We start from the raw sequence: 27,759 nt of genomic DNA, 5'->3' as shown, positions 1-27,759 counted from the left end.
TGTGATTTGAATATATGTATCTATTTACAACACAATTCATAAAGAAGAATATTATATATGCATTTTTCAGCTGGTCATACACATTTTTGAGAGAGACTTAACACTCATTTTTCTCACTTTTACAAAGGAAGCATTAAACAGGAATTGCTCAATGCAGTTACACACACACAGGCTGGGATTGCTAAGAATAATATCAAGCACTGCAGAGAGAGAGAGTCAAGTGAGGTTCGCGCTGTTTCAAAACTCACAGCCTATGAACAGGACACTAGTCCCTCACAGATGCCACATGGAAGCCTGATGTTCCCTCCTCCTCCGCACACTGACCAGAGGAATTTTCCAGATGTTAAAGATAGATAACTGGCTAACAAAATGTGAACTGCTCATATACTGAGCCCTTTCATGCTTTTGTAGTTTAACAAATGTTTTGCTAAGGTCTCCAAAACCATCAGTACTAATTTGCTTGTCCATTTAACAAAAATAATGCATGTCCGTGTACGACATCTACAAGATTTCTTTATTGCTTTGAATTACCTGTTCTATTACAATTTTAATTTCAACTAATTTCTGTTAGTCTGTTAATAAGAGCAGTGATTTACTCTGTCATATATCAGGTATTTAGAGAACATTTGCAAATCTACACCAATTAGATGTTTTCCTATAGTCAGGAATTTGTACTATTTAATGCAAGTATACAAAAGAAAATCCCGTAGGCTACACTGGAAAGGCTGATTATGTCAATGAATTCATACATAAGAAATAAAACTAAGTTTATTATCCACCCTAATTTAAATCAGGCATGCTTATTTCTCCAGGAGTACTTCCAACCAGAGGTAGACATCATTTTCAACCAACAAATTATCTTTTCATAGAATGCTTTACCGGATTCGAGACTCCCCAGAACCACAGTAATACGGGATCCCCTATGGTCCAACGCAGAAGAATATGCAACATTTCAGTTACTTTCAGTCAACAGGTGAGCTTTCTCCACACTAGGGCACGGTCTAGCACTCCTATGGAGATGGTCAGCAGCAGTTTTATGTCAGAAGATTAGTTCAATATCTACCAACTCATTCTTAATTAAATGAACTGACAGCTCTCCATCAGCAATCAACATTCACAAGATAAGTTATGAGCAGAGAGCAGCCAATTTCCAGTTAGGAATGGCTCAGGGGAAACAGGCATATTTGCTTTAATTTGTTCCAAGTGAAAGCATAAAATGTCGTCATGTGTTCGAAAATATGACGGTCACGTGCCCGTCTTCTCCTAGATGAAGCTAATCCTGACTGCACACAACCAAATGCTGTTAGCTGGTTACAACAGTAGCTTCTTGCAACATTTCAGGATCTCAAAGATATTTTCAAGTGCTAAAACGGGCATATCAACAAGCAGATATTACACAGAGCTGATCAAATTTCCAATCTAAACAACTCTCAAAACCTAGTCAAGACAAAGCACCTGTGTTTTAGCATGTATCACACTGACTGGGTTACAGCTCGCAGAGAAGCCTAGAATTTAACTCCGTTTGCTCTCTGACTATTCAAGTGGTGGTGTTTTGCCTGTAAAATTTAAAAAAAAAATAAAAATTGTTATCTATAGTGCCTGACCTTTAATTCTGGCTTAGATGATACTCAAAAGAAGACTGTACTCAATTGTTCTTAGCTAATTACCTGAATAAGTACAAGCTTTTAAAATAAATCCTAATTATAAATGTTAATTAGTAGAGTATGCAGTTATTCACAGTTACTTAAAAAATACTTTAGGCATCTTTAGGATCAAACAGATTTCCCATGGCTTTGTCACAAGCTGTTTAAGTTTAGCACTTTTTTTTCTAAACACATAGGACAGTTTCATAAAACGAAGGTGCTACTTTAATGCAAACAATATTTACACAGCTTTGTTTAAAGAAAACAACTATCTATATTCCTAGAAGTTAATGTACAATCTGACAAATGATGCGCTACTTGCAAACGTGTTGAATTGCCAAAGTAAAATCACATCACTTTCTTCATTTCAGTCTCCTTACTGAGAGATGAAAAGAAAACTATAAATTCAAATTACTGAACTCATCTGGAATATCTGAGATAGGCCATGTTTCCAACCATTTTTTCTTTGAAAGCACACTGTGCACATGAGACCTGTCCCCTTCCGTCGTTCAAATGTTTGTGGCTGCTCTCTAAGTCATCCCTATTAAACAGCCTGTGATTTAAGACTCAAAAAAAAATATTTAAAATGAAAAGATATTTCACTTCATCTTAAGAAACCTTAATTCTTAGTTAGCCACCTACTCAATGCACTGTTTAAATGGTGTTAGGTACAAGTTTCCCTGCTAGAAAGTGCACCGTGTCTCACTGAAGAAGTAGCTACAAGAATCAGTTGATGTATTATTTCTTTTATGATGTTGCAACAGTAAGAAATATGCTATAGAGTAGGTTTTTTTATGAACTCCCCACTTAAAAATAAATTTAAAACTGTTGCCAGCATGCAACTCTTTTAGTGCAGTTATGATTAATGTAGCTGCCATAAGGACACATGCAAAAGAAGTCTAATGTATTAAAAAAATATTCAGGACAACATTTGTATGACTGGAGGCTACAGCAACACCTCCAAAGAAATACATCTGCATCAAGCCTTTTGCCTTACAATTATGTTTTCTCTTTATTTCCACAAAGTGCTACTCTGTAGACCTGATGGTTTTGCATTCTTTTCAACTGGAGCTGAATTCAAACACACACAGTCACAACAACTGGAGACACAAATCTTTTCAGAGCGCTCAGATTTTCAACATCAACAAGAAATCACTTAACCAACACACAAAAAATAACGTAGGGATTAACCATTTCAGCTTTTTTCTCATCTGATAACATATATAGTGGGGAAAGAGAGAGATTAAAACATCTGCTCTGAGTATGGTTTCAAGTAATTGAGATTAGAGAGTACTGAAAATCTGAGGCAACTTGTTTTTTATTTAAACTCTGATACCTCCCGAGCAGAGAGTATCCCATGCAGAGCAGGAGTATTTACAAGCAGTACCATGCCAGAAGTGCCACTACATTGACAAATATTTGCAAGGCATCTCAACCTAGACAATAGGACAGTATTTTATATATTGATGTGTTTAAATTTCCTTTTTGTTTGCCATCTTCAGTGTCATCTGGTTCACTGAACCTCCTCCCACAACTGCCCTTAGGTAAGTGCAGACAGTAGGAATTTCCCCTAAGACAGTAACGACTTCTAGAAATAAAAGGTAGAGGACAGTACTACAACACAACCTATAGACATCTTTACTGTTAATTATTTAGAAACAACAATTCAATTGCTTGAAAACAAAATCTTAGCACCAAAAATTCAACTAATGCAGGAATGGAAGGGGCAGGCAACCACTCCATAACAACTTTGCTGCCATATACCGAAACACTTCCCAAACAAAACCCACAACTATAAAATTCCTCAGAAGATTTTTCCTAGTTTCTGTGAAAGCTGGGAATTTGTAGAGGGATGTTTTCAGAGGATGCTGTACCTCTAATTACAGAGGAAACCAAAAAGAAACCCTCAACCCTAATGATCCAGAGGGAAAAAATAAAATAAATACAAAACCTGGTGACTGGTTAAATCCCGAGCCCAAGAGCAAAATGCACCCCTGAGGTATCTAACAGACTTTAAACCATCCTCAGCAATGTATTTTAACTTCAGCTTCCAGGGAAAGCAGAAAGAAGTCACAAACAAAATGAACATTAAAATGTATCATTATTATATTAAAATATATTAATGTAAAAGATATACAAACAACTTGCTACTAATTTTAGCCCTAACTTAATGACCTGATCATAGAAGCCAAACCAATTTATCTCATTATGATTCCTTTAAATGCAGTTTACTGATACAGTTTTTAATAGCCTCTCTGACCACTTGACCATGGAAACAGATGTCACTGGTATGAATTAAATTACTTTTTAAGACCATTTTCACCTAATAAATCAACATTTTTGTTCAATGACAGCTGTATTATTAGTATTAGCTACTCTGAAATATTTTTTGTACAAGAAGAATGTGTAACACCAGAAGACTTTTGATTTGAAAAAAACCCAGCCTGCTACTGCCCAAACTAATGCTTACTATTGATTTCTACAAAATTAAAGTCTATCATCAGATATAAGGAGGAAAAAAAAAAAAGGAAAGCTACATTCAGGTTTTCTTTTTAAAAATGCATTTAAAGAGTTTACATAAAGTCAGGACCTTAGCTCCACCAGCAGGTTAGGACAGAATTTTTCATTTTAAATAACTTTCAAAGATACAAGGGGTGGGGGGGGTGGGTGGGGAGTGTAACCAACAAGTGAATAAACCTCAAAGTAGTGGATATTGCCCAATCGTTATTAAGAATATTCCTGTGCAATCTGTTCTGCTGCCTTTTAAAAAGCATTCCTAGAAACGACAAGTCATGAGGCTGCTTCACAAAGGAGAAAGTACTACAATTTCAAATGGTATGACTTCTCTGAAGAACTTCAAAGAACCATCTTCCAAAGGAAGAGTCCAGAACGTTTCAGGCAAAACAGTCAAGGAGAAGTTATAGCCCACCAGCCTCTATCCTCTCCTTCCGATGTACTATGGAAACTGCCCGTCCGTATCCAGAGCCTCCAGACTATATGGCAACTTAACTCTCCAAGTAAGACTCTATTATGGAGATCAAGTACCATATTTTTTTCTATTTTGCTGGACTGACATGGTGACATGCAAACTTCACTGCCATAACTCAGGCAATAGTGCAATAAAAACGTTGGCAGTTGATTCATGACAAGTTAAGAAGGCTATACAATATCATACCTGGAAAGGATTTAACACATTTACAAAAACATTTGTTGTTTTCAAGAAGCCACCATAATCCCTATCTGCGTTTTCAATCGTAATCCACAGACATTTGAAAGTCAGTATGGTTTGATGCCAAATAATTGACAAAGCTGTTGAAATTCTGATACCCACTATGTGACAACATGGCCTGGAAGGCACCTTTGGAAACGCCTCTCAAAAGGAAGATGATGTTATCAGCAACTGACCCGGAGGGCAGTGCCAACTTGCCCTAGCCTACAGTTACTAATCAGCTGGAAAAAATGCTTGTACCATCATCACATCATATCTGCATTGCAATTTCTTAAATTCTATCTTTACATTTTCTCTCTTTTTAAAAGCCTTTTCAGATAACAGAGAGGAACAACTGTCAAGTAAGCAAGCAACTAGCCTGGCATTTGGGAAAACTGGCTCAATTCTCTGCTCCAGCCAAACGCTGGAAACAAAGCGTAAGGAATTCACTCCGTATCTCCCTCTGTTCTTCGCTTGCACACGGGAACAGAAGTAAATCCTGATCACAGACTGCTGTGAGGAAAAACACATTAAAAGATCACGAGGCACTCAGTACTACAATCACAAGGTCTGCAAAATTTAGACAGGCTAAAATACTGGATAACAATTTATTAACCTATCTGAGTAGCACACATAGGAACAGCATTTCAGAATTCAGAGCTAAATGACAGCTTAAAATTTCAGTCCGTGAAGACTTACATACTACTATTTTAAACGAGGCTTTCATTCACCGCAATGAGTGTTCTAGAAATACCTTCAATTAGACTAAAGGCAGACTCACTTCATTTAGCAGCTCGTTACAGTGGGAAAGCTGTTCTAAGGCCAGTTTGTTAAATATGGCTAGAATTAGAGTGGACATCTCCCGCTCCTTCAGTAAGTTAGGCGGTTGTTGGTATTGCAATACAGACAGTGCTTTATCACCAGCCTTTGTTGCAACTTTCCAATAGGCAACTCAATATCCTTGCTTACAAATATCATACTTAAAATGCATGTGTTATAACAACAGAAAAATTGTAGCTGTAATGGTTGATGGGCAAAGAGACTTCTGTGCTGACATCTTCCGCGACATACAGCGGTCTAAAAGCAGTGACATGCAAGAACTGACTGAAAATATTTCCAGCGAATGGTGAGGGTTACAGATGAATAACTCGAGCAGCTCTAGATGTGTTTGATGTTTCAGGCTGCCAATAATTAAGAGCCAGGAAGACAGTAAAATGTTTTGAAAAGAGGCTGTATGATTTTGTTTGATAATGGAACACAAATCAGGGCTAGTAGCTCATCTTTTAATACCATCTATAACACTATTTTACTCTAGTATAGAGCCTGTGATTCAAATCTCTGAATAGTGCTTGATCTAAAGGTGCCTTTCAAAGAATGGTACTATATAAAAACAACTTCAAAGGTGCCAGGCATCTTACTACCAAAGGTAATTTTAGAGATCAGTATGCCGCGGGACAAGGTATGACTCCTACTCAAAATCACCACAAAGACAGCAGATCAAACCAAAAAAAGCAAAGCCAAACTTGAAAATTTCCATTTCTTGCTGTGTGTTTGAAATTATTCTCTTGCACATATTCTGGATATAATTTCAAATACCTTCCACATTGAAAAGATGTGCAATTTGTTTTGAGGTCTAGATGATACACATTAAAAAAAAATAATGGTAAAACTGCTGGACAACTCTATTTGCAACATAAAACTTTCACCATGGCCAAATCATCTTTGTTCAATAACACACATAATTACAAAATACTCTCATTTGGAGACTTCTTTCCAGACTTCATCAACCAGGAAAAATCCTGCTGCCACCACTTGTTCAGGCAAGTGCATCCTCTTCCTCCCCAGACCCCGCTGCTCAGGCTGTAGCCTGAAGACACGCAGAACAGGTGAAACCAAAAGACTGCAGCAGCATTGTTCACACACAGTGAAAATATAACGTTTATGAGAATTGGTCATTTATTACGATGAAAATTTGCAACTTCAGGCTTAAAATGGGGCAGCAAACAACAGCATGATGTGCAGGAATCACTGTACTGGACTGGAGAAGGAACTAAAACCCATTATACAACAACCCAAGCTGGCTAGAAAGCTTACACTGTACTTTGCCTTTCTCTAGAAGCTACTAAGCAGAAGCTAATAAAAGAGAACAGCAATGAGGACTGAGCAAATCACTGCCCTCATTTCTACCTGTTAATTAGAAGTGCTCCACAGACAACCCCGTTCAGACCAACACTGCTTCTGTTCTGCCCCGTCCAGGAGCTCTCCCTGCCCTGCTGCAAAGTCACTTTGCTCCACCTCATGTCTCCAGAGGGGCTTACAGACCTGCTCCGACACTGGCACACCATTCCCAGTCTGGAAAAGGCTTCACTAGGCATTATCCTTGAGCCAACAGAAGCCTCTTGTGTCAGCCATTACCTTTGTTCTGACTATCATAAACCCGACCTGAGTGATTTTTTTCTGATTCCTCTTGCTAACATCAAAAGTTAAAAATAGGAAGAAGTCACATCCTTTAACATGGAAATCCACCCTTATATTCACAGTTTTTAACACAAGGAAAGCCTCTAGAAGAGTATCGGTCTCAGTTAGTCACAAACTGATCCTTGCATTAAGTCAACACCTGCTTATTGAGACATATCAGAGCCTTGGATTACACAGTAATTTATACATACTAATCGTCTTTTAACCATCTTTTAACAGGTGCAGTGATATTTTGTTATGTATCTTGTAGGCAGTCATACAAAGGGATATCCTTCCAGAAGTCTGACATATTTTGATGCTACTGTGAATGCTTTCAGTGACATAGAAAAAAACCCAAACACTTTTACATACGCGGTCTGCGTTAATCTTTCTAATACTCTTTTGTGTTCCTACCAACAAGCCTTCCAGGAGTTTAATTCACTCAGTGTCTGACAGTCAAAGCAATTAGCGATCTGTAAAAATATGAACGATTTCACCCAAAGACTGTTTTTGAAATGCAATGCTAATGAATTATACAGGGAATTGTCTCTCGAATGCCTATCAGAAAAAACAATACAGCAGATTTTCTTAAGCACCTGGAAAACTATTCTCATGGATTTGTTAATACTCAATTATGTCAACTCCTTTTTAAGCAAAGCTAATTAACAGAATTGGTCTTTGAGTTGGTGGATCAAAAGTCGCTAATATTATCCGCACAAATCTCTCACTCTTTGTCTCCATTTAGGTGTTTTCTGAATGTTTTCAGTATCACTGGCATTACCCATCATAAGAATGGAGACATTAAAAAACAGTACAGGAAAAACTGGAGCATGAACTCGCAACGACTCCTCACTGACTACCCATAAAGTGCTTTCATCCCATGGCAATCAAAGCAGACCACTCTCAGAAAAACAATGGCTATCCAGCCTTTTTATGAACAAAGACTTTGCAGAGAGCAGCCAGCACGCTGCAAAGTATGACCCCAAGCTTATTCCTGACCAGTGTCCATAGAGCAACTCCTTAAAAGAGAAATTAAATACAAGAACCTGACTTTTCTTCCATCGTATGGATGAACTCTGCATTCACAAGCAACAGAGGGAACTGGATGGAATTGCCCCACAAACACACTTACTAGAAAATTTGTTTTTGTGATGCAACACTGTAACGGAAAAAGTCCTTTCACCAACTATTCAGTGCATCATAAAGTTGCACACTTCTGATAAACTTCTAAGTAAATTATCTTCAAAGTTCATAAATAAAGTCTTCCTCTCTCAAGGCCCAAACAGCAGACCTCCCTTCTGCCAAGGGCCAAGTCCAAAATCCTAACCATATGACCCAATTTTAAAGACATGTCAACTTTTGACAGACTTCAATAAAATTTTAAACACATGTTTTTCAATGTGACACCATTTTCTTTTTTTATGAACTCTGAGCTAGAGTCTGACCTGATAAACAGAGCCGACCCAACTGGCAGAATTCAGCATAAAATTGTTGCTGATAAGATCATTTAGACAGCTTCCCAGCCTCTATTTTTACCTCTTCTAATTTTAGCTGTTTCTTTGCTTTACATCTGTCAACTGGGACCTTTATGTAAGTTTTGTATAATTTCACTGGGAAAAATGCAACTATTTAAAGAAAGAAAATCTCATATGTAGCAGTGTAGTGCTAAGACACGAGTTCTGGAGGAACAAGCAGGTGGCACAGTCATTTTTTCAGTGCCAGATTTAGCTGCTGCCTCCTATCCGCTCACGTCCTACTAACTGAAAACTCCAAGGGCTAACTCTAGAAGTAGAAAGACTGGAGGAAGGAACCAAAACTGGGTACGCTGTTTAGGGAAGAGATGGAAGGGTAGGTGGAAAGAGATACTTGGAGATCCCTAGGCCAGTTTCCCACACAAAGTGGTACTATCACCAACACTAGATCAGGTCAGCTAAGGCTTTGTCCATCCACAAGTTCAGCTCCTTTACCCTTTCCTTATAGGTCATGTCCTCTAGACTCCAGACCATCTTGGTAGACTCCACCGGACCCTAACCACTTTCTCCACATCCACCCTTAACTGCAGAACCCAGAACTGGACCCAGTATTTTGGATACACAAAAGCGAGATATTAATTTTCTCATTCTGCTAACCATGCGCCTTCCAATGTAACCCATTTTGCCTTATTCACACTCGGCTCATATTCAACTTAGCATTCACCATAACCCCGGCACCTTTTCAGTAGGACTGCCAGTCAGTCCTCAGCTGGCATGAGCACTTCTCCTGTTGGACTTCATGAGCGTCAACAAATAGACTGTTTTTTTCATTCCAAACCTCCATGGCTTCCAAATGAGAAATGTGCAGGAGGCAGGGCCAAAAGCCTTACTAAAGTCAAGGTAAATCACATGCACGACTCTCCACACGGACCCCTTTGCAGTCACTTCATTACAGAAGGCAAACAGGTTGTCAAGCATGATTTGCCTGTTGTAAATTCATACTGACTGTTCTTGATTATCTTCTTGTCCTTTACATGTTTGGAAATGGACAAGTCTCATGATCTTCAAAGGGATTGGATGAATATAGTCAGCCAACAGATCCCCAAGTCCTCTTCTTGCCTTTCTTAGGGATGACTAAAACATGGCCTCTTTCCAGTCATCTGTGACCCCACCATGAACATGTTACACTTCTAAGTACTCTCCAGCCTGTTGTTCCCCCATCATTGGCTCTCATTCTTCCTCCCAAATCGTATTTGTACACCCAGAGGTCTGGGAGATTACTTTGCTTCAACACAAAATCAGGAGTTGAGTGCTTCAGCTTTTCCTTATTGTTCATCACTAGGCCAGTCTCCTTATCAGTCATATTTTCCTTGAACTCCCTTTTGCTTCTAGCATACTTAGAGCCTTTTAACTTTTATGTCCCCTCTAGTCCTAGCTCAAGATGGGCTTTAGCCCTTCTTTGCCCCTACAACTCCAAGAACCGAAGCAATACATGTGCCCCTTTCCACTTCCCATATACTCCCTTGCTAGTTTAGACACCAATACGCTCCTTGCTTGTCATGGTGATTGTGTTTAGCATGATGTTTGTGAGCACTGTGCCATCAAGAAGCATAGGTTGCTACTCATCCTCTTCCTCCTGCCTACCCTCCATGAACATCCAGTGACCACACTCAAGTCACATGCACTGTCTGGCCAGGGCTCCCTGACTCCAGTCACACCACAGTCCTGTGTCTCTGCTGGGATCTGCAATGCTTCTTGTTCCCCAAAGCGTGAGCATTAGTGTACAGAGTGCTGGTGAAAATGAAGGCAAATCAGAACCAGGAACAAGAAAAATGCTTAACCAGTAAATATGAAGACACCCAGTAAATGTGATGTAGCAAAGGGGGAAGCACACATGAAAAACAAACAGATCTGCTTTAACGTGTGTGGGACCAACACTTAATAGCGTCCCCAGGATACTTTTCAGAAATTAACTAACAATGTCTGTTAAGAAGCAAAACGGTGACCTTAGCTCATAACCAAGAAAGAAAAAGAACAGAGACCTCGATAATGTCCTCTCTCTCTTATTTATTAGAGGAAATAACCACTTGTGAACAAGTCAGGAACAACCACCAAAAAATTTCGGTATTTGCAAAAGAAAATGAAACACGACAAAAAATCATTTCGGAAGCCTAGAAGATAAAAGTAATGTCCTTGGAGGAAAGGGAGAGGAAAAAAAGTAGTAAAAGATACAATCAACACAGCATAAACATGCAAGTATTTATGCGAATAATGCACAGTGACAGCAAATGCAGCTTAGCTGTGGGGGTTTTGTTCAGCTCAAGCTCAAAGTGATTGACACAGTCAACCTTCAATAAAGATTTCTGGGTATCAGTGATACAGGAGTGTGAAAGCAAAGGTGGTGTAAGGGTTTACTTCTGCACAAAATGACTGCATGAAAAAAGTCATCCTAAGTCAGGCCAACGGTCCTGTGATAGCAACCACACCGAAAGTTTAGACACAAATGACGCAACAGAGGACATCCAGAAGGGTGCTTCCCCATTAACCTTTCCAGCTACAGCGAGTAGCAGGTGAGGGTTTCCTGAAGCAGAGGCTGCACTTGGGCAGCTATGGAGCACTGACACTTCCCTAAATTTGTCTGTTCTATTTTTAAACACAACTCAAATTTTAGATTTCTCATTATCTAGTCACAAGATGATCTAAAACATTACTATATTCTGTAAAAATATCTGTACGTATTTACTTTTTTATTTCTTTCCATTTTTAATTTTCCCCGTTTCAAACGCGTTGTCAGTGCACCCAACAGGCTGCAGTGGCGCAAGTCTTCCTGTGGGTTTAACTGTCTGCTTTCCAAGACGCGTACAGAATCTTTTACGGAAATTGCTCAATACATTTGTGCATCACCTTCTGCGTCTGTCGCACTCACTCTACATCCAGAGAGGGGTTGCCCAGAAACGCAGACAGTGTTTCAGACACATCTTCTGTTTTGTTCTGTATTTCTTTCCTAATCATTCCTTTGCTGACCACACCTGAACATTGAGCTGACATTCTTTAAGAAAATGCCATAACTGCTTAACTTTCAGAACCATGACTCTGAGCTGCAGTACAAATTCAGACCACAGCCTGGTTAAGGAGCATAGCTCCCTTTCCTTCACAATTAAGACATGGAACAACATTTCAAAGAATATCAGTCAGTTTTTTATTTTAAAACTCGGAAGTCAGAAGAGGTAAAAAGCATCACTTTCAGTCAAATTATCAGAGAATCATTCATATTTGAATAACCAACCAGGGAGAGAAAGTGAAAAGAAGATTCCATGAAACACAGTGATTCCATGCAGAAGGGAGAAACGGAAATGAAACAATAGTATGTTTCTTGTAGAGCTAAAAGAAAATCTCAAACCCTGAGAGAAGAAAGAAAGCATACATTAAATGGCACATCTACTAACATATGTTCTTGAAGTACCACCAGTCCAAAAGTTCTTGAGAGCACATTTTCAGCACTCCAGATCGAGCCCCAAAATGTATGTCCTTTTACAGTAAATTCCCTTCCTGCAGTAGCCTTCCTATCTCAGAAATCTGCACAAGGACATTTAAAAATTAGCAATGAAGAGGGAGAACAGGCTACTGAGGAAAAAAAAAAAATTAAAAAAAAATAATCAACCTCCACTTTCTCCTTCTCTTGTTTGTAAAGAAAGGTTTCTTTCTTGTGCTCTTGTGTATCATTCTCAAAACGCGGAAAGGAATAGTGATGCTCCACTGAAGTCACTAAAAAATATACCAGGTCAAGTCTAAGATACATCTCAACTTCACCTACTCCCAGACAAGAGAACTAGCCTCAACCTGTAAAGTCTTAGTTGCTCCACCATGTGAAGCCTCTGAATGTTGGTTAAACTTGCTCATACTTTTGCTGTTGTGCTTTCTTAATTCCTCTGCGGATAGTTCTGCTGAAATAGGCATAAAGTTTAGAGTCTTTCCAAGGTCTATGAGACTGGTAATGGCTTACAGGGAGAGAAACAGAATAAGAAAAGAAAAAAGACTTTTTTATGTTGGTGCCTTGCAACACGCCTGTAACGTATTATTTTACTTACACATGCACCTTCAATTTTTGGCTAACTTTCATGATGCTTGTTATCACAGCAGCAAAGTGCTCTTATACAGCCCTTCACATCATACCTAAAAGATTTTGTTTTTAATGAGGTCGTGATGGAAGTCAAGGGAGGGCGCACAAGTGCCAAAAGGTTCAACAAGGCTCTTTTTCCTAATTCAGTGAAGCCAGTTTCCAATACTTGTTTCACCTCTTTAATGCCACGGCATCCTTCTTTACGCTGCTTTTTACTTCTGGGTATAACGATAACAACACAGTAATTTTGCCACTCTCTGAAGCTGTGCCGTTCAGGAAGGAATACTGAAAACAGGTACTGAAATGAAATACCTGCATAATTGTGACTAGCAAGCTGCTAAGAACCTTTGTGGGTCCAAGATATGGCTAGAACCATTACATTAAGTTTTTATTTGGCAACTGTTCAGTTATATTGTCGGAAGTAATAATAAAATTATTTAATGTTACTGAAAACCTAATATATAAATAGAAGTGTTCCTAAAAGCAAAACTATACAAAATAACCTTTTAAGATAGCAAGTTGGGAAGCATTTTCCGATACTGCAAATGGCTAGTTAACACGCTAAGATTTTACCATGAACAAAGAGGAAGAGCAGACTTGAGCTGGGAACCTAGTACTGTGTATTTGTCCAAAATAGGTATGATGACTACACGATTGACGGCATAATCAAAACTCCAAAACAAAGTGATTTAATAAAATGTTCATACCTCAAAGCCGATAGAATTAATTTGTAAAGAACCCAAAAACTTACCTAAAGGGACATCTTTAGTCGGAAAAGAATAATTGAGAATAAAGCTAAATCAGTCACTTAGGTAGCACTAAGCACCTACACCAGTACCTCTTCTTTGAAAGCACTGAGCAAACATTAATTCTTTGAATATCTTCACTTTTATACACACTATGTTCATTGTAGCTGCAACAAAGCACAAGAATAGCTATTCCATGCCCTTAGCACAGTTTTCTAGCGCTGTACAGAAGGCAGCAATAGCTCTCAAAATAAGGTACAACTAAGACTGACCAGCACCTACAGATCTGTGTTCTTCATGTACTCATTCCATCCATCTCTTCAGTTTTCCTTGCTGCTGCTCAGGAAACTAAAAGCTAAGCTCTAGGAGTATAAAATATCCTCTGACCAAAGTCTGACAGATTACACTCTAGGAAAGATGTATTCACCTACAGCCGCTGCTTTGAGAAAACCCCACGTCCCAGCACTTGCTCTTATTGTGTGCTCAGACCGTGATCCCTGCCTAATCCCTCACCGGCCAAACCAGCTCAGGGGTAATTATTCCATTTGCACTTCTCATTGAGGTACACTAGATTTCATTCCAGTTAACCTTTCTAGACATAACAGCATGACAGAAATGTGGAAATGCTTGCAAGTCTTGACCAGGTATCAGAAAAACAATACCAGTGAACTTGAGAGTTCTTCTAAACTAAGTATGAGAACAATTCCACCTGAGTGATTTTAAAAATTAAATCAGAACAATATAATATTAATCAAAGAAGTGGGTTACCTTTTGTATTATTCATAGAATTTTGCCACACAAGTACCTGGGAAGGATGAATTTCATAAACTTGATGGATCTCCTAAGTTAGTCAATATCTTGAACAGTGATAATTACCCTAAGCACCACTTTTGTAGGTACGTGATCTGCTCGAATATTAGGTGATGGGAAATAAAAAAATGCTAATAAATTTTGACATTTTTAACAGCACATGAATTATCAAAGAAAATGGACTGGTTGAGATTGCCATTTAAAATGAAGCCTTATGATCTTTATGAGCTTTCAGCTCAAATAGCCACTCATGTAAATCATGTCAATGTAAGTTGACTGTGACTGTAATTAATCAATCACCTTACCTTGTCCACCCACAATTTCTCTTGCTGAAAATTTCAAAGCTTTGGCAGATTGTCCAACAAGAATGAACAGAGGAGAGCAATATACTTGTATTAACCAAGTCTAATCCTATTACATGCTGTTGACTGATTTTTTAAAATCAATTCATCCTTATGAACATCCATTTGAAAAACTGATTTTTGATATAATATACTGAAATAGTGTACCACGTAAACAGTAACCTAAAGATCAGGCATTAATGGAGTACTTCATAAAACTACCGTGTTGCTATCCATATAACTACACATAGAAAAATCAAGTAGCAAATAGGATTAGAATTGCTCTTTCAGCTTTTCATCAAAATTCTTCTCCTTACTGACAAATGCTTAACTTACCTTATGCTATGTTACCGTTATGCTTAACGGTTACGTTAGTAACCGTTTGCTTTGCGTAACTGCTTACAGGGCAATTGTACTTATTTATAAGTATTTTCCACAAAGCAAACGGAAGACCAGTGTCAATGTGCTGTGAAAGTGTAGTAACCCATTTTGGAAGATACGGGACCAATTTTTCCCCCATGTCACAAACAGAAGGGCACTTGGTGACCTCTCATTAGTCTAAGGAGTCAGGTGACTATATTTGATATCTACCACCATGTGGGCAATGGTTGGAAAGTTCTGCACAAGAGAAGCCCAGAACAAGTACAAACCCCTGTAACTACAAGGTCCCCTTCCCGGCTGTTGCTCTAAATATAAAATAATGTAAGAAAAAAATCCCAGATAACTATAGATGTGTTTCAATTCTGTAGTAGTAATTTAGAAAATCTTGTGTGGGAAGACAACTAACTTCCCCTTCGTCAATAAAACTGAAGTTCAAAGACAAGGGGAAAATCAAGTACCAAATAAAGAAGGAAGAAACTGCACAGACACAAAAGCGGAAATGAGACTACAGGCAAATCCCGTGCAAACGGCAAGGCAGGCTGTGATTATCTGTGACACAGAAATCACCATTCATATCTGGGCATCAAGGGAGTCACCACAAAGCAAACCTATTTCCAGATCCCAGGGAATTTCAGGCACCATGAAAAAGACAAAGTGTGGGTAGGAATGCCGCAACACACTTTTGCAAGACCTGTGCGTAGAGTTCAGTGCGTGCAGTCACCCCAGCCGCACACTAACTCATACACAAGTCGCAGTTCTCAGCTGCAATACGGCACACTGCACTTCCCAATCACAACAGGGATGGAAATGACACCACTAAAGTTAAAGAACCAAGTTAAGAAGCCCAATCTCAAATGTGTGACCAACAAAGCATTTGCAAACGAATCCTTCATTTTTACTGTGGCATTAAAAGGACTGTAGTTTCGATATTTGTCTGTCAGAGTCCCAGGACTTTCACTGATTTACTATCAGAGTCCCACCAAAGGACTTTCACTGAATCAGATTCACAAATAATCGAAATTAGTTACTTTATTGAGAGCAACAGTCACAGATTCGAGATTGCTGTTGATAAATTCACTGACTACAATAGCACTAATTACTTAAGGTTAATATTGCTAGCAAAAATAATGATAGTACAGCAACCCGGGGTAACATTCCCCAGAGGGTGAAAGGCGCAGCGCTTACCCAGAAAGGTGTCCCTGCCTGGGGTGGAGGAAGAGAACGCAGCCCGTCAGCTGGTCCGTCAGGTATCAAGTTTCTTCTCCCCAATTTAACAGTCATTTTCTCCATCCTTTTATCCCCAAAATTACAAGGTTTCCCTCCCCTAGGTGACATGTAGTATGATTTGGGTGGAGAGACGAGTGCTACAGTCATATATGTTTAGCATGATCTCTAAAATCTTCATTAGCATATACAGGGGTGTCAACTTTAACATGCATTTCACAGGTAATGAGGCAAAGGTCAATTACCAGACATGGCAGCCTCTCAAGGAAACAAAGAGCTACACAAAGTCTCTGTTATCTTGATTTTACTGTCTCTGCTGACGAAAAGCAGGGCTGTCCTGGCTCCCCAATACTACCCCGTTATTTATGTTTCCAGTGATAGCCGGACAAGCCTTCACTCCCCTGGGTTGCACAAGAGATAGCAAAGCCGGTCTTAATTGCTCCTTGAGCACAGAGACTTCATCTCATTATCCAAATTCCACAATGGCCTTCGATCAGCAGCTCTTACATTTAAGCATAAGCTTTGGGAACAGCACCCATGTTCTCCGGGTCCAGCTTCATGCACACATTCTGACAGGTTTTAATGGCACCTGCACAGGGTGGACAGGGTGGGAAGGGGAGGAAAGTGAGCTCAATGCTTTTTTTGGGCCAAATCCACACTGTGTCATGCAGTGCGGCATAAGCTTGGTTTCAGAAGGAATTGCACTTCGGAGACTTTTCCCTATGAAGAATAAAGAGCTGTACTTTCTTATGTCAATCAGTTAGGAAATGTCTTAATATCTCTCCTCACTTGTCTTCTTTCTCTGTTAGCATGTTTTTTTTGTGTTTTTCCTCATGTTTTCTGGACCTCTTTCTACTACATCCTTTCCAAGCCGAGGGTATCAGAACAGCACATAGTTCCACAACTGCACTGAGGCTCCCTGGATTTACACATCCCAGAGAAAACTTTAAATAAAAAACCACCAAAAACCCAACAACAAACAAACCAGGCATCATGGGAGTCCACGCTAGTTCTAGCACAGTTTAAAAGACAATTTATATATCAATGTTTCTAGTCCAGAAGAGAACTCACATTTCCTGGATCCAGCTCCTCTTTGCAAAATAAGTGTTAGCAAAGAATGAAACCTGAGCATTCTGGGAAATACAGTCAAAAGACACAAACGTTTTGGGTGAAAAAAAAATAAAAAATAAAAAAAAATAATCACTATATGCTAGAAACAAGGATGTTAGCAATAGTCCATCCCACAGTTTATGAGTACTTGTCAGCTGTCAAAGGATTTTTTTAATCCATGTATCTATCGGGTGGCACGCACACCATAAGCAAATGAAAACACCTAATAGCTGGAAAATGTACAGTCTCCTCCACCCCACACTAAGCAAACTCTGAGTCGAGGATCTGGCTGAGCTGGAAGTGCAGGCGAGCAGACTGGGAGAAACAGAATCATCTCTCCTGATCCGCACCACTATATTTATACAGCAAGGGACAAGCACCGACAACTTCAATTCTGGCTTTTCTTTGCTTACAGGTAATTAGCTTTGAACCCTTACTGATGCTCTTTTACTAAAAGGTTTCTTGTGAGAAGATAAATGTGTGCAAGGAGTAACAGAGAATGAACCTCTTCCAGCTCTCCCTGCAATGAAGGAATGGTGGGACTGGAAAATAAAAAAAATAATAATAAAAAAAAAAATCAATGTTTATCCAGCAGTACTGGAACAGCTCGGCCCAGCAAAATATAACCAGTATGTATTTTTCTGAAGGAATGTCAGGAAAATATGAGACAGTACAGAAAGAAGAAAAAACAAACACACACACAAAACTTCTCCCTAAAAATACTATGCACATTTCCTAAGGCTTTGCTCCCAGACAATGCTATTACCTTTCTTCCTGCTGTTCCCCATTCCTTCTGCTCTTAGTTTCTACGAGGCAGAAAGTAACCAAATAGCAGTAGCAGCTTGAATTTAGCTCCTTCAGAAGAAACAGAAAAGGGGATGAGGAAACAGCAAGACATATGAAACACAGGAATCCTCAAAAAAAATTTCATTGAAGAGAAAAAAAAAAAACAAGAAGGAAAGGAAACATTAAGCAGAGGAAAAATAGAAAATAAAAATTGTGTGTTGCCTGAAGGAAAAGAAACCTCGAGCGAGACCTGGAGCCAACACAGAAAGACCCAGGTCCCAATGGACTCCTACAAAGAGAAGGCAGTGCTCCATTTGGGAAGTACAGGGCTCACCAGACTCCTCGTGCAGTCTGTAAACAACCATACATGTTACTTGTGTGGCATTTCCTAATACCAAACTGATTGGTTTATCAAAGCAGCTGATAATGTAACAGAACAGAAAACCTACTACAAACACTTCACACTGTGGTAAAACATGGAACACTGCACTCCTGATCAAGTGTATCTGGCAAAGGAGGACTCTGACAAACACTAAGTCTTTAAAAACTCTCTGGAAAAAAAAAAAAACAAAAAACAAAACCATATTGAGAGTCATTAAGAGCTTTTTCCTTTTCTTCTAATGCTCAAGTAAGATTTGGTATAAAGCAGCTGGAATCCCGGTGACTGCATGACCCCTGAGTATTCTGAAAAAACAGCTGTCAGAAGAATTTTAAAACGTTGGCAACTGCAGCACTATCAGTCAGAATGCAGATAATGGTTTTCTGATTGCACAAATCAATTTTCATCACTAGTAGCAATTACGACTGCTGAGAGCAGCTACAGCAGACTACGTACAATACTGCAAGCAACACATTCCAAGAATATAAACAGGGGGGATGGTAAGAAAACAGAGCTGCTTAATTTAAAACTAACTACGATTCCTTACTGCATGAGGATGTCAGCATCATCAAACACATCTGAAAGATTAGCTCTGCTCATCAGCCAATTAACTCATTCTTAAGAAGCTCATACCTGAGATATGCAGCTAGGTACAGTCCCCGTATCTGACGTCTATAATCTAAGAAAGTTTCAAACACATAAGGAAAGCTGGGAAGTGGCTTAGACTAATGCCAGAACAAACGAAGATGCGAAATAAACAAGTCTGAACAGTCTGATACAGCTTACTTGTGAGATGCAGCCACCTGCATAATATTTATACAGGCAGAATTGAGGCATGTGAATACACATGCTTTTTACAATGGAACAGAAAAAGACCTACCATTCCAGAAAGATTTTCCACTTCCTAAATAAAAGCTTTGCGTGAAAACTGCTGCAAGCCTCAGATCATTACTTCTGCATTGTCTGGGGTTTCCCACATCTTCAGGATTGGGGGTGGAGGCAGAAAAGAGTGTTAAAGATCTCCAAAAGTTCAGCTCCAGACTATTCGACTGTACTGTGTTGGTTAAGGCATGAAAGGAGTGTGGTGAGGCAAAGAGAACAAGAACATCACACTAATAAACAACAACTTGATTTGCTGCTCAAAATGCATATGGAACAGCATACCAGCTTGGTGTAAAGGCTTTAAGTTTTTTGCTTTAGAGGGAGAGAAATTTCAAATATTGGTTAGTAGACATTATTAAATAGCAGCATAGAGCAGATTATCATTACAATTAGCTTCATACAGTGGCCTGTTTACTAAGATGACAACACCTGAAGGATGGTTTATAACACTTCAGAACAGTGCTGTTCGTTTTGTTGGTTTTTTTCCTTCTCCCTGCCCCCTTCATTTCATACTGGTGGATGTGCTGCTCCAGCACTGTCCATTGCTTCTTATTCCTCGGCCAGAGCCAGGCAGGGGCAAAGTGACCATTTGTTTTCTGCTCAGACTGCGGCTGTTGAGGAGGGCAACAAATAAGTGAAGAAACTGATCAAGAAATTTTAGAAGCCAAGAAGAACAGATGCTGCTCATTTACATATAAATTTCAAACCACACTGAAGTGGATAGTTATGTTTAAATTGTAGACTGGCCACCTTTACAAGAGAGCATATTCAAAAATGAAATGCTTACATACTGATGGACAGTGATCACAAAGCAAAGTCCTGGTGCTCTCTCCTTCCCCTATTTAAGTTTACAGAACATGGTGCTATACAGTTAGCATGAAAACATTCAAATCAATGCTGAAATGGAAATCTGAAGCAGAGGTGGGAAGGTCTTTGCCCTTCAATATACCCCTTTGCACTTTGCAATGCACAAAGAGTTCTTGTCTGGTTTATTGCATACCTACTGTTTTTCTAGATACATGTATTGAACTGAAATATGTTGCTTGAATTGATGAAGTGTGTATTCAGATGGAAAAAATGTATATAAACTTAGCTACTGGGGTTTAATCGTTAGCCTCAGAAAAGCACCTGTGCAAGACTAGCAGAGCCCTCATATTGCTTTCCCTGTGCTCCACCACACTGCCATATGCAGGGTGGAACCTGATGGTGGAATCCTGCTCCTAATATCCACAGAGACAGGCAAAGAGGAAAAATGAAGCGGAATAATATATACCTCCCGTGTTCAAAGGGGAGACAGAGCCCAAGCAATGACTGAAGTAACCACTTGCTCACTTGCTGATCCCCACTCAAGAGCCTGGGTGGAACAGTGCCAGAGCACTCCTTAATTCTACAACTACCAAGAGTTACCTGTAACTATACAATGCAAATAAATGATAACAAAACCCATGAAACCCATGTAATTCAAGAGGAAGAGAGAAATGCATATATGTTGGCACATACCTATTTCAATTCGCAATCTTGCAATTTTGATAGCCTAAGCCTTTAATAAAAAAAATACTGAGGCTTTTCCCCCCAATGACAAAGTATTGTTGATTCTGAAAAAAGCAAAAATGTTAAGTCTTTAACATCATGAAAGCTCTGATGCTCAGCAGTGGAAGTCCAAAGCTCCTGTTCCAATGCTGTCAAACTTACGTGGAGTTTAACCTAGCTACTGGAGAAATTTCTTCAGTATGGTCCTATAAATTTAAGATAATTTGCAATCAAGTAAGACGATAACCTTTGTGTTCCCTAACATACCAGAAATCCTGTCCCACTGCTCTTACAAATCCATATTATGTCTTTCATCAAAAGCTCCCCTAGAACTGCAACCCCCAAAATAAGAAAAACACCACAAGTTTAAAGAAAAAAGAAGCTTCCTCTCTTTAACATAAACTTGAAAGCAAACACGAAGCAAAGCACAGGGTACAGGTATGTCAGACACTGTAATGAAGATGCATTTGTGCTGATCCACTGTGCGTCCACCTCACCCCAGCAGACCGTTAGGGGATAGGAGGGCATGTGCAAGGACCACAGCCCTCCTAATCTAGGCTTCTGCCAGGACTATGGAGGAATCACTTCAGCGACTGGAAAATCATCAGCTTACTGTGTCGAGCAGCAGGCTGTCATCACTTACCACATATGATTAAAAATAACAGTTGTGAATATTATACTCACAAAATTCAATTGCTATGGCTATGGCCAATTAGTTTAAATGGTCAATCTGATAAATATATTTAAAATCCTAGTGTGTTGGTGGCTGCAATGAAAAGGATCACAGAAGCGTGCATAATTGGCAAATCAATCCATCAGAATCCTTCCTTGTAACTTGTTCAGGGTTATGATACAGAAATACTGGTTCAATCATACACATTCTTAATTGCAGAAAAGGCAGGACTTATTACAGCTTTACTTAAAGCAATTTAAGTGTTATATTAACTGGAATCATCAACATGTTATCTTCAAAAAGCAAAATACGGGTAACATTTGCATACAGGCACATAATACCCAAGACTGTAGAATATGTTGATTTTAAAAATATTTCAGACTACAAGTAGTTCAGAATCAATAATTATTTTCCAAGTTGAACTTGAAATCGTGGTTCTGCCTTAAGAAACCTGTTTGAAATTACTAAGTTAGTAGGTTAAAATGTTGATATTCCAAATTACTCGTTTATCCACAGAGCTTCTCAAGGAAATTCAAAACAATACAAACACAAACTTGTAATGAATAAATAAATAAAACTACTTAACAGTTTTTGTGTATGTGTACAGAACACAAGAGCTAATAGACCAGAGCTACTTCTAAACAAAGGTAAATTAAATTGTTCTAAGCAAGAAGTTTGTCTTAATAAAAGGGATCTAACTCACGTGGTAATTTCAGTTGCAAGTTCCCCACAGAAGAAATACTGGAAGATTTTGTAGCTGAACGGAAATATCATTACTTCATTTTTTGCTGTTCTTTGTGGTTTGCAGAATCAAGCACATATTGACGAAGACCAACTTTAAAGTCCTTTGCAACCATCAAACAGCAGTGACAAGATGTAGCCTGTCCTGAGGCTATATCAGGACAACATAACCCTCTCCTGAGGTCTTCTATGAACAAAATAAACTCCACAATCTCTACTATCCTCCAGACCACCAGAAGGAACTAGCCCTGAAACCCTGCTCCAGCTCCAGAAATCACAGGGAACTAAAGCAATGGCTCCTCAAAACCATCCATAAGAGGGTCATGAGAGGTGATCCAGAACCAAAGGACCTTCACCATTAACCATCAGTATGCAGGGCATCCCATAGGACTTTCCCAAGAACACTTAGTGATAAACTGATCACAGGGATTTGAGAGCCTGTATTCACAGGAGGCACAGACCAAATCTTCACTCCTCTAAACCCCTTTCCGCGCTGCAATTACTGTTCACATCCAGAGTGAACCTAGAGCCTCCAGCCTAAACACCAGGACACAGGCTAGATCTCAAGGAAAAGAAAATTCAAGGCAGAAGCTGTCAGATAATAGAAGTCAGTTGCAGTAACCACAGGAACGATACCAGTGGATGCAGAATTTTCATCATATTTTAAGGATTATATTTCTCCTAGTGGATTATTAGCAATAGCTACCCAAGAGATCTGATGCTGTCCCTTTCTTGTTTTAATTTTGCCACATGATGCAAAGATTTCTTGAGCTACATTCAGCAAGTGTATCTCTAATCTCATGGAGAGTACTGAAGATTAAAAGAAAATAAGAGTTTTTAAGTATCGTTGTGGTTAAAATCCCAACCGAGCATGGCACAAAGTGCAGAAAACAGAACGCTATATTGAGGATTATACCTTGTAGTGATGTGATACAGGCAGATATCAGTGCCTGAATCTGTCACATCTTTAAGTATGTGCCTCCTGCTCGCCCAGGTGTATTTTGTAGATGTGCTCACATAAATCCCTATGTAACAGAGCAGAAAGAGTGCTAACTTCATCGTGACTCCATGAACATCTTAAGTTTATATATAAAGTATATCAAGTATATATTTTATAAAACATGTAAGATCTCATACACAAGTACTAATTCCTCTGGGAACAGCAAACTATGTTGGGGAGAGAGCAAGGGAGAAAGAGAGGACATGAGAAAAGTTAAAGCATACTTATTATCCTGCTGTTGCTGTTGATCTTTTAATACTCTAAAATTATTCAGCAAGAATTCATTCCTATGAAAAAGTGCCCCTGACAACCGAGTGCTTGGATGTCTCTCAGAAGAGGTCAGTTTTCTGGCCTGGTAACAATCCCCATCTTGAACTTCATTACAATGATTTGTCCTCTTTCTTTTCTAAAACAGAAAAATCCTCTCACTAAGGAGTACATGTTCAAGCTGGATTTCCCTAGGTTTTCAGCAGGCTACATTTTTCTTATGGACCTTGGATAAACAGCATCTGGTCTGCTAGCCAGCCCTTTTTCATTTTTTTCTGTTTTGCTTTGAACACCAGCATGGCATAACTGCTATAGGATTGCCAATGACTGAACTGATGCACCAAACTGTCATGACTGAGCAAGTTTTATCTCCTGGCACTGCTTACAGATGCTGTCGGAACTATTTCTAGCAGATACTGATAGCTTCTTTTAGGGGCTAGTTATTATTTCCTGCATGATGTTGGGAGCTGATAGCTGAGGATCACAAAGCACATCAGTGCTGGGGTGGGAAACAGCACCTTCTCCTGACTCCTGCTCTGCTCCCCCACCCTGAGCCACAGACCTCTTCAACCGCTCCTGGAAAATGTCTTCCCTACAAAAATTATTTTCTTCAAAAGAAACTAAAATCTTCCTCACTTTGTAATTCTTAACACATCAGTACTAAGGCATCAGGATAGCAAAACACTAAACTGAACTCACTAAAGGAGAACAGAGTCCTGTTTAGCTTCATTGCAGCTAACAACTGCTTGCAGGGCACGGACCTTTAAATGCTGGTTGAAAGCTAAAGTAAAACTCTTTTATGTACACAAAGAAACCAGGATATCATAGATTACTAGAAGAAAAAGAGCAAAGTCAAGAGCGGAGCACTGCACGGTGCAGGGAGATCCTGCTTGAGGCCAGGGGCTGCCTTCACCAATAGCACCTCGGAGCAGCCGTCCATGTTGCTGCTGCTTCTGCACAACGCTTTATACTTCCTGGTCAAAAGACAATACAGTTCCCTAATTTTCTCTAGACCATCTTCAAGCAAACAGTATCAAAATTTGTTTGAGGGCCTGATGACTGCAGTTTTATCAGTACCAACTTTGCTTTTTTCGTCTTAAAATGCTGCACTTATAAATATCTCATCAAATTCTCCTAAACTGGGAGACAATTAGATATCTGATGATAAAAAAAATACCCCCCTCCCAAACTAAGTTTCCAGTTTTTCTTCAATATAAATCTAAGAGAAAACTTCTTTTACCTGTTTTCACAGCCTTTTGCACTCAAATTTAATTAATGGTCATAAATTCCAATAAATACATTCTCCAAAGCATCCTGTAAGAGCCCTCGCTTCTTACCCAGTTTATTTATTGCATGAGGATGTATCCAAGGTGGAGTCAATAACACTGCAGCTACCTACTCATCTAATCCCCTGCTCAAGCACATTCAGCAGAGTGTGCCAGAATCCGGTGGTTCAATTCCAGTTGCAGGGAGCCTGCCCCATCTCAGCGCAGCGAAGGCTGAGCAAAACCTTCCCTGTCATTGCTCCTGTGGCACCAGAGGAAAAAGCAGGAGGCCCATCTCTCCTGTGATCTTTCCTTTTTGTTGGCATACAGGCAAAAAAACCTGCACTCATACAAGGCATTAAAACTTTGAAATGAAAGAAAAACAACTTAAAATGGGGGTACAAAACTGAAGGAAAGCTGTTATTAAAACGGGTAGTCCATAAACTATAAAATTATAGGTAGAGTAAATTAAAAATCTCAAGAAGCAAAGATTCCTGGCACACGAAAGGGATGAACATGTACAGGACAGAGAAATCCTAAAATTAATGAGTATCACAATCCAAGAATCCAAGATTAAATTAAGATTAAATCCACAAGTGTATGGTTTAAAGGGTGAAAAGAGATAAACTGTAAACCATAAAGTTTTAGTTCCATATAAATTCCCTTTTCATTTCGGAAAAAACAGCATATATTAAGAACGTCATCCCAGGCTCTGTCCACTCAGTAACAGGGCACAACCCACAACAGGACAACAAGAACTGTGTGAAAGCAGAGATGCAAAAGTCATAATTGATAAATTAGTGTTTAGAATGGGAAAGTAAATTGCCATTCTGGTCACGTCAGACCCGGTGGACGGCATACTAGTGAAAGCTAATAAGTAATACTCTGTAACCCAAGGAGTTTATAAAATGCCAGAGATGCAGTTAATAAAACAAACAAGCAGAATAAAGCAGATAGACGTGGAACAACAAATTATGACCACAGCTGCTTTGCAGCGACTGGCTGCTCATAGTTGTTGATCTAGACCTTTTCTCCAGCTGCTAAACTACATTAATAGAGCTTAAAATACCTTTTCTGCTTTTTTGGTTCTCCTTATGGCTTTCTCTTCTAAGAAAATGCTATTAATTGCCAAAGGAGTTTGTACGGCAGAGTAAGTGGGTCACAAGTCATATTCTGAAAGCACTACTGAAAAGGCGAATATTTTTAAACTCCTGATTTAGGCAGCATATATTTTCTAAACTAGTTTCTGTTTCAATACTTTCCGTGTTTTACTGTTTCCTTCCTTTTTTTTCTGGGTGTCTCATAGGAGCTGCTTGAGTCATATCCCACATGGACTATGGAGAGCTTCAGCTACTGTGGTTTCATCTCCAAGATTCTGTGAAGCAGGGAGCGTTCTTAATTAATTCCTCAGACACCCAGCAGACGGAAACTGCCACCTTTATCTACCGTCTACTGCTCCCTTCCACTTCCAGGCGTGAACGGCCCGGCTCCAAGCTGGCAGCCTTTCCCAGCAGAAGCATTTTCCCTGAAATGAGGCCCACTGGAAATGACAGGACTCGACTGCACACAGTTCTGGCAAAAATAGCCTCTGAACAAGAGAAAAAGCCCAACAGTTTTCATCGAGGAGACATGTCAGCTCCTGAGGCTTGCACCTTCTTGCAGAGAGTGAGCTAAAGGCTTCAGGAATAAAATTAAGTCAAAGTAATAGCAGGTTTGCACAGTCGGTATCTCACAGAAAGCATATGCCAATCTCTTACTAGACCAGCACTAGTCAGCTTTCCAAATGCAAGTGCTGCACGGAAGAGAGACAGAGGTGCATCAAACTGGGGCTTTGTCTTGTGCAGTTTTGGGGGTGACGCCCTGCATTTAACCCCTACTGTACCCACGGACACACAGCACACGCACAGATCATTCCTCAACAGAGATCAGCTTCAGTCCTTCTCCAGCAGGACAGACAGATTCATTTGCTTGGCAAAGAATAGGATAGAAGTACCTCAGCAAGCAGATCCATTTGAAAGGAATGGGTTTATTTCTCCAGCTGCTAAATAACATGACATTGGGGTTTTTTTTTATTCCTTGAAAAGAGGCAAAATTAACAAGCAGCATTTATGAATGTGATACAGCCTGATTTGATCAATGTTTTCTCCCTATATTAAGGATGTTTGTTAATCATTCATTCCATAATTTTCCTAAAATGCTTGCTCAATACATTAAAAAGCATGCATCTCTATACATTCAATTACATGCAGAAAATTTCTATTGCTTGATTGGGGAGTCACGATGCCAACAGCTCTGATAGCTTGCCATCTCTGAAGACAGAATCATACTTAATACTTAGTATAACTAGGCTTTTCATCTTAAACTGTAATTACTTTCCACTTCAGAACTACAGAATGAAGCATCTTCCTATACTTAAGCCTCCCAGCGCACAGCCAGCTTGCAAAAATCAGACAAAGAACATTATCGATTTTCTCAAGGGAGTAAGATATTTGCTAACTGCCAAGAACTACCAAGATCTATTCATGTGTAGCATAAGGAGCTGCAGCATGAGCAATGACACACATTACTCTGTCCATATTCCGGAAAATCATTGCAGATGAATGAAATCTTAGTTCATCACAAACCAAGTAATATCAAAAACTAGAGCAGCCTCTAGGAAATTAGTAATGTGCATATAAAGAAAAGGATAGCAAAGGTTTTATCTGTGGGTCTAACAAGTGGAAG

General features: G+C 39.3%; 1 protein-coding gene across 1 annotated transcript in view; it reads right to left on the bottom strand.

The window, feature by feature from the left end:
• The window catches only part of DDX10 (DEAD-box helicase 10), a 190,088-nt gene that overhangs the window by 31,399 nt on the left and 130,930 nt on the right, over positions 1–27,759 (bottom strand). The window lies entirely within an intron of this gene.

Source organism: Chroicocephalus ridibundus, chromosome 1 (assembly GCF_963924245.1).
Source record: "Chroicocephalus ridibundus chromosome 1, bChrRid1.1, whole genome shotgun sequence".
NCBI lineage: Eukaryota > Metazoa > Chordata > Aves > Charadriiformes > Laridae > Chroicocephalus > Chroicocephalus ridibundus.
This window is presented reverse-complemented; position numbering and strand designations above follow the sequence as displayed.